This window comes from Bufo gargarizans, chromosome 3 (assembly GCF_014858855.1).
Source record: "Bufo gargarizans isolate SCDJY-AF-19 chromosome 3, ASM1485885v1, whole genome shotgun sequence".
Lineage (NCBI taxonomy): Eukaryota > Metazoa > Chordata > Amphibia > Anura > Bufonidae > Bufo > Bufo gargarizans.
In genome coordinates this window covers 463,132,157-463,146,041 of record NC_058082.1, presented here as the reverse complement: position 1 = coordinate 463,146,041, position 13,885 = coordinate 463,132,157, and positions in this window count along the sequence as shown.

The following is a 13,885-nucleotide window of genomic DNA, read 5'->3' as shown; positions in this document are numbered from 1 at the left end:
ATTTGCATATTAAGAAAAAGTACCATAACTCAGGAATTTGCATAATTTGAAGGCTGTCAATCAGTGATAGGACCGAGTCCTTGACTTCAAAGCTGTCTGCTCAGCTCCTCCTGCCTGCATATTAGACCCCAAGTGCAATGTGACAGGTTCCCTTTAAGGGGTTCATTTCTTCACTAGTACCCCCAGCACATGATCACATACAATCAACTAGATGAGATGGACAGAGGGACATCAGTGATATGTTCTCTTCTTACATTTACAGGTTCCAGCATCTTTGTACATAAAGGAACTGCAGACGCCATCTTACATCAAGGTAACAGACTGTGATACACAGGGGAAACTCGAAAAATTTGAATATCGTTCAAAAGTCCATTTCTTTCAGTAATGCAAATTAAAAGGAATTGCATTAATGCAGCTTAAAATTAGAATTTTGTGAAAAGGTTCAATATTCTAGGCTCAAGGTGTCACACTCCAGTCAGCTAATTAATCCATACCCCCTGAGCAAAGGGTACCTCAAAATTGAGACTTTGGGGTTTCATAAACTGTAAGCCATAATTATCCAAATTATAACAACTAAAGGCTTGACATATCTCGCTTTGCCTGTAATGAGTCTATCTCATATGTTAGTTTCACCTTTTAAGTTGCATTACTGAAATAAATGAACTTTGCACGATATCCTAATTTTTCAAGTTTCACCTTTATATATATATCTACACCCAGTGATACATTTATATCCTCTGCTTACTCTCCGTGCTTCCTATTGCAGGCAGCAGTGACCGGCGCACAGGGTGAGTTCTGCCATTTTATAATCACTTACCTCTGTAGTTGTCCTGCTTCATATCTCCTACCGACTAGAGACGAGCAAATTGCTCTAAATTCTATTGGGTTCGATTGGTTTGATTTGGATCTGAACTTATTGTACTTGGATCAAAAGTGTTCAACATGGCCTGAAAATTTGTCTAGGACCCTCTGAGGACATATATGTCTTTCTCTTTTTTCTCTTTCACTCTCTCTAATTCTCTCGAATCAAATCACCAAAATTCAGATTTGGAAGGAACATTAAAAATAAAATAAAAATTCAGGCTGACTTTGCTTTTCATCTCTACTACTGACACCTATCTCTCATCGTACATTTACTTCATGACCCCCTCCACCCCATTGTGCTATAGCCCTGGGTTATCCAACGGAATGGACAAAATCGTTTTTCATTTTTAATCTCATTTCTTCTACAAATCTCATTTCTGTTTTTATTTTTTGCAGATGCAGAACCACAAATCAGGTGAGTAAATCTTTAAAAGGATGGAACTGTGTAAATGAGTCCATTGTATGCCGAGTTCTCACTGTCTCCTGTTCTGTGACTTCCAGGACTGACGATGAAGATTGTGCAGCCCTGACGTAAGTAAATCATTGGAAGATCACAGATAATGGATGAAGACAATGGAGGAGATTTATCAGAAATGGATTCTAGCAACCAACTGGATTCTAGAATTCATTGGTCAGAAACCTTTTTGAAAGCGCAATTGATATTTGTTGCTATGGAGAAATGCTCCATAGTTACTGGTTGTGATAAATCCCCTCCAACCCATGGAGGAATGAGCGTAACCTCATCATAATATGTAATATGTCTTATTTTCACCAATAGATGGATAAAGATGGTGAAGAGAACACCACGAGCATTCAGGTATTTATCTCACAATGCAGAGGCCAGTCTGGGATCTGTGTCTATAAGAATCTCAATCTATGGAGGGCTGAAGATTTACAAATCCTGGGGTTTTACTTCATATTTTTATTGAGACATCGCCGTAGTTGAGATTTTCTGTAAATCGTAGGACAAAGTCTGAATAATCGTAACCGTCCATGTGTTTTCTATTATAGACCTTTTAAATTTAATGGACTCGAGTTTCGTCCTACATTGGAGATCATCATGTAAGTAGGAAGAAGCTGCAGAGCTGAATTCATACTGCTGGAGTCTGTGGTTGACATATGATCCTACCAGGGGCGTAGCGTGGGGGGGGGGAGGGGCAGAGGGGTGGTTTCCCCGGGGCGCCAAACTGGAAGGGGGCGCCCGCAGCCTGAGCACTTTTAACAGACCATTCACTATGTGGCAGCCAGTGCAGTGCGCACATCCCACCATTGCCAATCAATGAATCATTCACTAAATGGCAATGGTGGGAATGCCATCAGTTAGCATACGTTTTGACGGATCCGGCAGGCAGTTCCGGCGACGGAACTGCTTGCCGGATCACTCTGCTGCAAGTGTGAAAGTACCCTTATATAGGTGAATGGAGACCGCTGATGGACAGAACCCTCCATCAGCGGCCATGTTCCCAGCACAGCGTCAAGGGACCTGTGTGTAAACATGAATTATTTATATTAATTAGACTTCAGTGCCAATAGTTTGAAAATGCCTATTGCAAGCTGCACATGTGCTTTTACCAGCACATGTTCAGCTAGTAATATAAACTGGCCAACCCCTTTAAGTGGTCTCCATAGCAGGCTCAGAGTAGTACTAGCAATATTCCCATGGGCCTGGTGTGCAGACAGTAATAATCGCCCTTATTAACTCCATAATGACCAAGTGCTGTACATGTACTGTACTTGGTGCTGGGCTTTAATCTGGAGTTCTTTACATGTAGGGCAACAGATTAAAGCTCCGGACTGAAGTAGTTTTTACTCTTCTTTTACACCTGTTTCCAGGCGTAAAAGATGGTAAATGTGTCAGGCCCGATGTCCAGTACCCGGGCCAGCCCACGCCATGCCCCCATGTTGCTTCCAATTGGCAAGGACAGCACAAAAACACCTTTATGACACAATATTGATGCACAGGCGTTAAAAAAGTTGCTTTTATTTGACAGTTTTTTATGCCTAAAACAGATGTAGCGCACTTACTAAATTACCCCCCAATGAGCGCTATGCAGTGAGTAGAGGAAGCAGCTGCTTATCACCAGGTGAGCAGAGCTGCTGGTTCTTAGAAGACCCTAATCAGTTCTGTCTGTGTAAAAAGGGGCATGTCCACAAGTTGGGGGAGGTGCAATACTTGGCTTGCCCCGGGCACTGGCAACCCACGCTACGCCACTGGATCCTACTGTCATCTGATATGTGGTTTTGTGCTATAATCCCCTCCCCAAGTCTCTATATATTCATGTATCCCCATAAGTATATATCTGTATACGATATGTTCTGTGTTATGTATACAGGGAGGAAGACAAGTCCATGAATGCCGTGGAGATCCCCAGGTGAGGAATCAAAGTCTATAATGGGCAGTGAAAGGATGGGACAGAGGGCACTATAGTTATAGGGGATAAGAATGTAACTAGGATCAGAAGGGACATAGTATATGTAGATGAAAGTGCTGGTGACCCGACTACAGGAACGTGTTTTCTTTATATCATTTTCTATATAATGTCTTCAATGTTCAGACGTTTATTTCTCCCATTTCTTGGTTATTCGTCTTCAGCAGATGCAGCAGCAGGAATAGCGATAACATCATTTTCCTCAACAGGTAAGTACAAGTGCGGTTATTGTCTGTAGTATAATTCCCTGACTTCTCTCCAGAGTAAATCTATCCTCACACCACCAAAAGATATGTCTGATGTCATGGAAGTCATGATGGTTTCTCTTTCTTTTTTCAGACTAAGATCTCTGTTCCTCAGCTGCTGGGGAATGTACCGTCCATAAGAAGTAAGTAACCAAAATCAGAACACAACAGGCCATCTGACTACTGTGTCCTGCTGAATGGAAAGTCTTCACATGGTGTTTGCAGTGTATGTCAGAAGAATACATTGGATACATGTCCTAACATATACCTCCTACAGATGCCGCCAACCGTTGCCAATGTATAGCCATACAACGTCATATGTTGTCTGTTTTTCTCCTATATTAAAAAAAATGTAAACCTAAATCTATCAAAATCAACTGTCTTATACCACAAAATGGCCCAGATTTACTAATGTGTCCACTCCTAGAATCTGTCTAGAAAGTTGTGCAGTGGTCTAGAAAGTTGTGCATAGTGGTGCAACTAGACTTTTTTTTACAAATTTTTCCGACTGTCTCAGAGTAAGCCAACTAATAGTTGGGATACAGGTAGACCTCATTTATCATCCATCCTAAGCCACTGCGATAAATCTGGTGCATCTCTAGACACAATCTATAGGATTAGTAAATCTGCCCCAGTATATATAGGTGTATTTGTGGGATGCCTCTGTATGGAGTAGAGGCATACTGTGCTATTCCATCCAGCCAGAAAATAGGTATATCAATGTACAATGAGCCGGACCGCAGGGGCAACACATGAGTGCACAGTGGGCCGATGGGGGGTAGTAGTTGTTTGTACTCACGGTTAGCAGAGCCTCCCTGGGCCGGCAGTGCAGTGGAGGGAAGCACAGCACTAAATCCTCCGGGGCACTCTCTATTGCAGGGAACACCACACAGATGGAAGTTGAGGTGTCCTTGATGGTATAAGTGTTTAAGGTGCTTTGGTGGCTGGGCCCCTGTGTTCGTGACGCCAGCACCGTAAGGTGCAAATGTTGAGTGTAGTAGTAGAAATGATGAGAAGTCAGTTGTAATCAGACAGTTGAACATTTACTGAATCAATTGTCTTTAGGTAGTCAGTACAGATACAGTTCATTTGTATGGCATGAGTGGTGACTCAGAAATAGGTTCAGTAGTATTCCTTTTATCAGGTTTAGGCAATTGTCAGTTAGGGAGTTCTCTAGTACTTTAGCTTTACAGGCAAAGAATAATTAAATTTACTTCAAGGCCACTTTCCATAGCACTCAGGTACTAAATATAGGGCGTTTCTCCCTCGAGGCAGGCAAACTCTCTGCAACAATATTTTTCGGGATGCTCTCCTGAAGTATTCAGGTTCACTATATCCCGGAAGGCTTCTAGTGAATAAGGACAACTTGGCACCTTGGTCATCCGGCTGTGTCCAGGAACTTGGAAAGTTGTGCTTGTGAAGTCCATAGGCCAGCCTCAGCTCTAACCTTCACTAGGCTTGCTTTATATTTAGACGTAGACTTACTGTCCAGTGCTAAGCTGCTGTAACTACTCTTAGTTTGTCCTCTCCAGGATCGATCAGGTTCCGGAGGAAAGAAATTGCAGCTACATAGTGGATAAGGCCTGTTTCTCTCCTCCATACACTTGCTTTCCTCTCTCACTACAATACACTACACTGCCCTGCTCTAGACTCACCCCAAGCTATATAAATGAGTGGCACCAGCACCACCTAGGGACAAATGGGTGCAATAACAATGCTAGCCGGATAATAGGAAATACCATACATTGCAAATACACAAATATTTAAGGTGTCCCTTTTTACACACATATGTGGGACGCTGCAAATGTAGGTTATAAGGATACTCTTTCGGCCTGTCTGGTAATTAAGGTCTATGGATGCATTGATGCACCAGCAAATGGACACTGCAAACCCAGTGTGAATGTAGCTTTACTCTAGCATTAGTGTTGGTTTAAGAGTATGTATCCAAGTGATTAACCATTTTTATATCCCATAAATGGATGCACATGGACAACAGGCCAGGCCTTTATATTTTGTGATAGTAATTGGGGGACGCTATAGATCAGTTCTTAAGGTTTTACTTTGATATGGAGCTTGTACTGTGAAATATCATAAAACTATATCAAGATCTCATGTTTATATTTTGTTGACATATTTTCTTGTTTGTCTCCCATCTAGGTACCATCAAAAAGTGGAGGAGAAGGCTCCATTAACATCTGGAGTCTGGAGGAGGAGGTGCCAGTACCATCTTGAGACAAATGAGGCGCCGTTAACATCTGGAGGAGTAATTTGTCTCACAAAGGGGGGGAGGAGGAGGCCCCCCTTTTAACATCAGAAAGTGGAGGAGAAGACTCCATTAACATCTGGATTCTAGAGGAGGAGGCGCCAGTGCCATCTTGAAACAAATGAGGCGCGGTTAACATCTGGAGGAGTCATTTGTCTCACAAAGGGGGAGGAAGAGGCCCCCTTTGTACCATCAGAAAGTGGAGAAGACTCCCTTGCCATCTGGAGTCTGGAGGAGGCACACGTACCATCTTCAGACAAATGAGGCACCATTACCACCTGTAGGAATCATTTGTCTCACAAGTGAGAGGAGGAGGCCCCCTTTACAATCAGAAGTAGTCATCTGGCTTATATAGAAAAACAATATGACTCTACCATCAGGATGAGTAGATACCCCTATTAAAAGAGGAGAGCTTATGGCATCAGGTACATGCATCAGCTACTGCACTACTTTCTGCATTGATTACTCCAGTAGACAACAGCCCAAATATATGGTCTTCTACCAAGGAGGACTAGTTATAACACATCCTTTTATAGGAAAAAATATTTAATGGCACAGGTTATAATAGACATTTACTGCTACATATAATAATTACTTAAAAATACACTTTCTAATAGTTGTTTAATGTGTTTCAGCAGATACATCAGGACAAGCCTTTAGATAGAGAGAAGATCCGAGAAGATGGCCATGAATGTGAGAACCTGATGAACGTGTCCGTATCTATTTCCTGCTGCCATTCTACAGATGCTGGAGAAAAATCTAATCCACCATGAGACTACTTTTAACCACTTGCCATTAAACATCAGATGGAAGTTACTGTGACGAACTGATTTCATTGCATCACTTTTGGTGCTGATGGAGCAAAATTTGGCTTTATGTCATTAATGTTACTGAATGATATCCTACCATCAAATAATATACCAATAAAATGTGATGCTTTATAGTATATTAGATCTTCATGTTTTCTTTCAGGGTACCAGGTACATGACTGGAAGGGCCCTAAGAGAAGATAGCCCCATTTTCTCTATGTATTCAATTACTTCCTTCTAGGGACAATTTTTATGAAATGAATTTCTAAGTAAAATATTAAATCCAATAATGTAGAATGATGATGGCAGAGCTTAGGATATACATACATGTGTGTGTTATATATAAATTGGTTGCGTGACTTCCAGATGATTTGCCCTTTAGGGCTCAGAGTACAGATATTTTACACTGATGCAAACACAAAATGCTAATGCTATATATAAATACTCATTAATGACAGGGTGACCTCTTATAGATGGGACTCTGCACTAAAATGACTTACCTGTCCTTGGGCCAAGACCTCCAAATTAATTCATGGAACACATGGTCAGTGTGTAAACATGGCCCAAGACCGTGGTCAGCAACCTTCAGCACTTCAGCTGTTATGAAACTACAACTCCCAGCAGGCATTTACAGGATAACCGTAAATGTAGCTTACACTGTAGTTCTATTGAACTACAATCTAAGTTTAAATAAATCAGAATATTGCAAATTGTAGCTTCCTGAAGGAGGCAAAAAAAAAGTTTAAAAAAAGTAAAATAAAAATAAAAAAATTAAACTTTAACTCACCTCTTTTCCCCAGAAATAAAATAAAAATAGATCAAAAATAAAAAAAACATAATGATTATGGACATCATTGCATCCCAAAATGCCTGATCTTCTTAAAATATAAAAATATTTATACCATACGGCGAATGTCGTAACAGAAAAAAAAAACATCTAAATGGCAACATCTGAATTGCCATTTTTCATTTCTTCACTTACCGAAAAACTAATTGAATAAAATGTGATCAAAATAAGATCAATAAAAACTACAGATCATCCTGCAAAAAATGAGCCCCTAAACCAGAGATGGCCAACCTGAGGCTCTCCAGATGTTACAAAACTCCCAGCATGCCCAGACTGCAGCTATCAGCCTACAGCAGGGCATTGTGGGAATTGTAGTTTTACAACAGCTGGAGAGCCACAGGTTGGCCATGCCTGCCCTAAACAGTTCCGTAGACATAACTACTGTATTAATAAGTTATAGCGGTCAGAATATGGTGAGGAAAAGTGATTAAAGTTTTTATTTTCTCAGTATTAAAACACAAGAAAAATTATATAAATGTGGTATCATTATAACCGTACTGACCCGGAGAATGAAGGGCACAGGTCAGTTTTTCCTCATAGTGAACGCTGTAAAGACAAAACCCGTAAAAATGTAGCCGAATTGCATTTATTTTCTAATTCCACCCCATTTGGAATTTTTTTTCCTGCTTACCTCTACATTGTACGCCATATTAAATGGTGGCATTAAAAAGTGTCCGACAAAAAACAAGCCCTCATATGGCTATGTGAACGTAAAATAAAAAGTTATGGCTCAGGAAAAATGAAAAAGCAAAACGAATATATATAATATATAATATATATAGTATATATAACAAATACAGAACCAGAACAAAGCTCGTTGGGGGCCATTCATTAAGACCATCATCTTTTGGCCATCTTTTCATTTCTTTTTCATGTCTTTCGTTGCTGCTGAAAGATGAGTCCTGTGCCTCATCATACATTAGGCACATGTTTGGTAGTCCTTGCGCCTGGTGGAAAATTTTCTGCAACTTTTACAGCTTTTTGCTGGTGTAAAGTTAGTAAATTTAGGGCCAAGGTCCTTGCCACTCTCTAAAAACTCCAACGTGTTGAATGTGGCATAAAAACACCCATGCGGCACATATTGTCGCACAGGTATTTCAAAATTTGTTTAAAAAGGAGTTGTGCAAAAATTATACATCAAAAATAGGTGTAAAACTGTTAGTAAATGACCCCCATTGTGTAAACACTATATCAGAACCAAGCTCAGTTCTTAAATACGTTACTAGAGATATGGTACAAGAACTCTGATCAATTAGAAAGTCAGGGTAATCCCTGTAACATCGCCAGTTGTTTGCAAGACCGCAGAACCTGGCTTCTCCTGTAAGGGAGCCTTCACATGCGGTAGATTTTGTGGCAGAAAATTCAGCGGCAAAAAAATAAATCTGTTTTAGGGCTCATTCACACGCCCGTTGTTCGGCCGTGACATTTTTGCGGGCCGACAAACCACGGGTCCACAATAGGCAGGCACCGGCTGTGTGAACCTGCATCACTTAAATGGGTCCGCAATCAGGAAGGTCTATTTTTTTGCGGTGAAGACGGATCACGGACCCATTCAAGTCTCGGCAGCCGCATGGACTGTGCATTTGGGACCGCAAATTGCTTTTGTGGAATTTTCTGCCACAAAATCTACCGCATGTGAAGTGCCTTTTCCAAGTTCGAATTAATGTCTCTTCCTACTCAGATCCCCCAAGGAAATGAGTAGAACAGAATTATGTAAAAACTAGATGGTCGCAAGGAAATATATACAGAATGTATCAGACAAGAAACAGAGAATAATAAACTCACTGATAGATGACAGCAAAGTGTATGAGGACGGCACCTAATGAGGGAGATGGAGTCTGGTAATGGCGTACAGGTGGAGAGGGATGAATGTAGGTTAGAGGTAGGTAACCGACCCTGAACAGCTTGTACTAATATGCAATTAGGAAGCGGACAGGTGCTTTTTCTCTAATAATACAGTATAGGGATACGCGATTCGTTCAGACGAACACATGTTATGTCTCTGAGGGAGCATCCCTCTACAGGCAATTAACGAATGTTCCGGCAGATTAACATCGCCGCACATCTCACACGGTCATGGTAATCTCGCGCACGCGTTGTTACTGCAAGTAATGGTCCATGCACAAAGGATATGACTAGTTAACTGAACCAGTGATTGGTGAATTGTGCAAATTTGTTGATGCCGAATGGTTTAAATATCATAGCGCCTGAGCAGACACTCGCAGTAACAGCGCATGCGCAAGATTAACTAGGCCGCGTGAGATGTGTAACCATATTAATCTGCCGGCAGAGGGAGTGTCCTGAAATGTGGGGACGCTCCTTAGAAAGCGTAAATTTGTTCAGATGAACGAATCAATTCATAAGAATAGATTTGCTCATACCAAATACAGTAGATATATTAAAGCAAATTGGACCAAGTGAAGAAGGACACCTTTGTGGGAATTTTTTTTTTATGACTGTATTTTACTCATTTTGGGCTAACAATATTTTTTTTTAAGTGGTCTTTATTGAAAATGTTCAGCTGTTTTTGAGATACAAGAGTTAAAAAAAATCAGTCTGTTTGCAGAATATCACTTTTCAGTCCCATCAGCTGACGGCTCATGTGCAGCCTTATCTCCTGAGATCTCCTAAGCTCAGAAATACCCATTTAAGGCATATTCTTATCAGTTTGATAAGAGTTTAGCTATAATCAGCGTTTATAAGGTCAGGTTATCACATGGGCCATCAGCTGACAGAATTCAGGAACTACAGTTCGCAAATAGACTGATTTTTTAACCCTTGTACCTCAAAAACGGCTGAACATTTTTAATAAATACCCATTGAACAGATGGTCTTTAGCCCAAAATGAGTAAAATGCACTCTGATGATGTCCATAGCCTTTAATTTATTTCACAGAATTTCTTAACACCTGCTAAGATTTCTATTGATAACAATTAAAAGGGTTTTCCGAGATTTAAATGCTGGTGACCTATGCTCTGGTTGTTATCTGACTGTGGAGGTGTGACACTCGGGGCCCCCGTCGATTAGCTGTTTGAGTAGGCACCAGCTCTCCTGTGACCTTCTCCCTGCTCATTGAGCACAGCGCCATACATTGTATAGCGGCTGTGCTTGGCATTGCAGCTCAAGACCATTCACTTCTATAGGGCTGACCTGCGTCTAGGAAATGTGACCGATGGACGCGATGTCACTGGACCAGGAAAAGCTGCTCCAGAAAATAGGTCATCAGTGTTTAAGTCTCGGAAAACCCAGTTTATTGCTTGTTTTTCAGGAAGAAGACATTTATGAACAGACATACACCACTTTGGTGGCATATATCTGGCGCAGATTCTGCAGCAGAATTTGAGACTTCTCCCCTGCTCACGTCAGGTCTAAGAAAGGGGAAAGGGACCAGCCAGGAAGCCCGTCTCATTCATCATCTCCCACGCCTGGTTTAGATGTAGAAAATGGACTAAATATAAGCCAGCTAGGAAGCGGTCTTACATTTAGAAGCGGCAGCCGATACACCGAAGTTATGGAGAGGCCAGCGCCTCTCCATAACTTTGACAGATTCACCGCAATGTGCCCCATAGTGAAATAAATGAAAATAAGTAATCCAGGGGGACATAATCTTCACTTGGTCCAGATTCAAATCTATTGATTAGGTCAACAAGAGGGACATTTAAGGAGAAAAGACGGGCAGGGGGTTTCAGAAATAGGAACTGTCCCTCCCAAAGAGGGACACGAGAGAAATAGGTATGGTGTACCTGTAGTATGCAGTATGTAACTTTGCCAAAAAATGCTATTGTGTGCTACAAATAGTTTTTTGGGCTACTGGGCTATGTGTGTACTTTTATCTGGAGTTTGTTCACCACTAGTCATCCAGAAGCCTTAAATTCATGGATAAAATATGGGCAATTACTAAGGCAAGGTACGGTTTGGTAAAACTTGCAATAAAGTTTTAAATCCAATCTCTCCTATGTCTGCCTAAATTAAGATATATGTGAAACCACTTAGAAATGACCACTCGTGGTGGAAAAATACAGTAAATAATATGTATTTCAGGCAGCAGTGTTATTCTTTAGCCATTTATCCTATAGCAAATAGCAAAGCAACTTTTTCTGCAACATCTCTTCCTGCAGTTACTGGGTTACATGTATCTCATTACAGGACTAAAACTTCTACTAGGTTTATGTACCAAATGAATTATGCAAAAATGAACTTTGGGATTGTGACCACTAGGTGGCAGTAAAGGATTACGTATGATGAATGGAAATTCCCATTACAATTGATAACAGTACTAGAAAACACTAATAAAGTAGGAAATAAATAGCTGAATCTCTTTTTAATTGTAAATTTACCTCCCGCAAGTGAAAATAATGAATGATACAGTGAGATTACATTTAATATAAATACAGATCATGATTAGAGATGAACAAAGTATTGGAAAATTTACCCAAAAATTCGCTACGCTGCAAACTACTTTGTCATGAAGCATATTTCTTTGTAAGTAGTGGGTGCAATGACAAGGAGCGGCAATTGCGCTGCCTCCCATCATTGTACCCCTTAGACCCCTCGACCCCTACATGATCACAGCATCTGATGTACATAAAACGGTGTAAAATGAAAAAAATAAATCATACTTACTTACCGCCATCTTGCTTGAAGATCTGAAGCAAAATCTATCTCGGCCAGTTCATCGCGAGAAAACGGAGCAGGTAAATATGATTTTTTTGTTTTTTGCACTATTTCAGGTTAAATCGATTCGCTACCATATACCACAATACCCAGAAAGGGTTATTCAGTTTAGTAAAAAAAAACTATGAGGGGAGATCTAATTACTATGTATAAATATATCAGGGGTCAGTACAGAGATCTCTCCCATCAGCTATTTATCCCCAGGACGGTGACTGTGAAGAGGGGACATCCTCTGCGTCTGGAGGAAAGAAGGTTTGTACACAAACATAGAAGAGGATTCTTTACGGTAAGAGCAGTGAGACTATGGAACTCTCTGCCTGAGGAGGTGGTGATGGTGAGTACAATAAAGGAATTCAGGAGGGGCCTGGATGTATTTCTGGAGTGTAATAATATTACAGGCTATAGCTTCTAGAGAGGGGTCGTTGATCCAGGGAGTTATTCTGATGCCTGATTGGAGTCGGGAAGGAATTTTGGCTTCTACCTCACAGTTTTATTTTTTTGCCTTCCTCTGGATCAACTTGCAGGATGACAGGCCGAACTGGATGGACAGATGTCTTTTTTTCAGCCTTATAAACTATGTTACTATGTTACCATGAAGTACGAGGAAATTCAGCTTCATGGCGAATTGAATTTATCTAGAAATTCAGATCGAAGTCCACTTTCACTCAACATTAATCATTTCTAAGGCCTAGTTCACACGAACGTTTTTTTTTTGCAAGTGTACGGGCCGTTTTTTTTGTGTTCCGTATACGGAACCATTCATTTCCGTATGCATTCCGTTTCCGTATTTCTGTTTTTCTGTTCCGTTGAAAGATAGAACGTGTCCTATTATTGCCCGCAAATCACGTTCCGTGGCTCCATTCAAGTCAATGGGTCCGCCCAAAAAACGGAACACATACGGAAATGCATCCGTATGTCTTCCGTATCCGTTCCGTTTTTTCTGAGCCACCTATTGAAAATGTTATGCCCAGCCCAATTTTTTCTATGTAATTACTGTATACTGTAAATGGCATACGGAAAAACGGAACGGAAAAACGGAACAGAAACGGAAACACAACGGAAACAAAAAACGGATCCGTGAAAAAGGGACCGCAAAACACTGAAAAAGCGTTTGTGTGAACTAGGCCTAAGGCTCTGTTCATATTAACCTCATGGCTTCTATTTTTAACTGGTTCACAGGCTCTTTTAGCAATTTTCGCACGCATCAATTTAACAACTATGGGGGACATTAATGAAATCTAGCACATTTTTTTGCACAAACTTTGCAGCTTTTGGCCTACTGCAGCACCCTGTGCCATTTTCAAAAGTGGACTGGGATTAAGCCCAAATTTGTAGAATAGACCACTTTTATGTCTCATTTATCTTCTGCAACATACTCAAAAGTTGCAAGCCCCAGGCGTACTTTTAATGATATAGTTGTAAATCACATCTCACTTGAGCCAAATTCATTATTACTGGGCACCATTTCATTCATAAATTATGCATACCCTCACAAATCAAAGACAAACTTAAAACTGACACAAGAAACACTGCAAATTTTAATATGATAAATCCCCTCCCCCCAACTTCCTACATGCAGGACTTCTTAATGGAATCTGCGACGAAAGCCCCTAATACAGTCTCCAACTCAGATATGAACTCCCCCTTACTGTGTATTCCGAGCTACGGGAATAAATAGGCTCCAGGAGAAGTATATAGTGGGCTCAGCATGCATGTTGGTACTTGCATCCCTGGATCCGATGAAAGCTGTAATG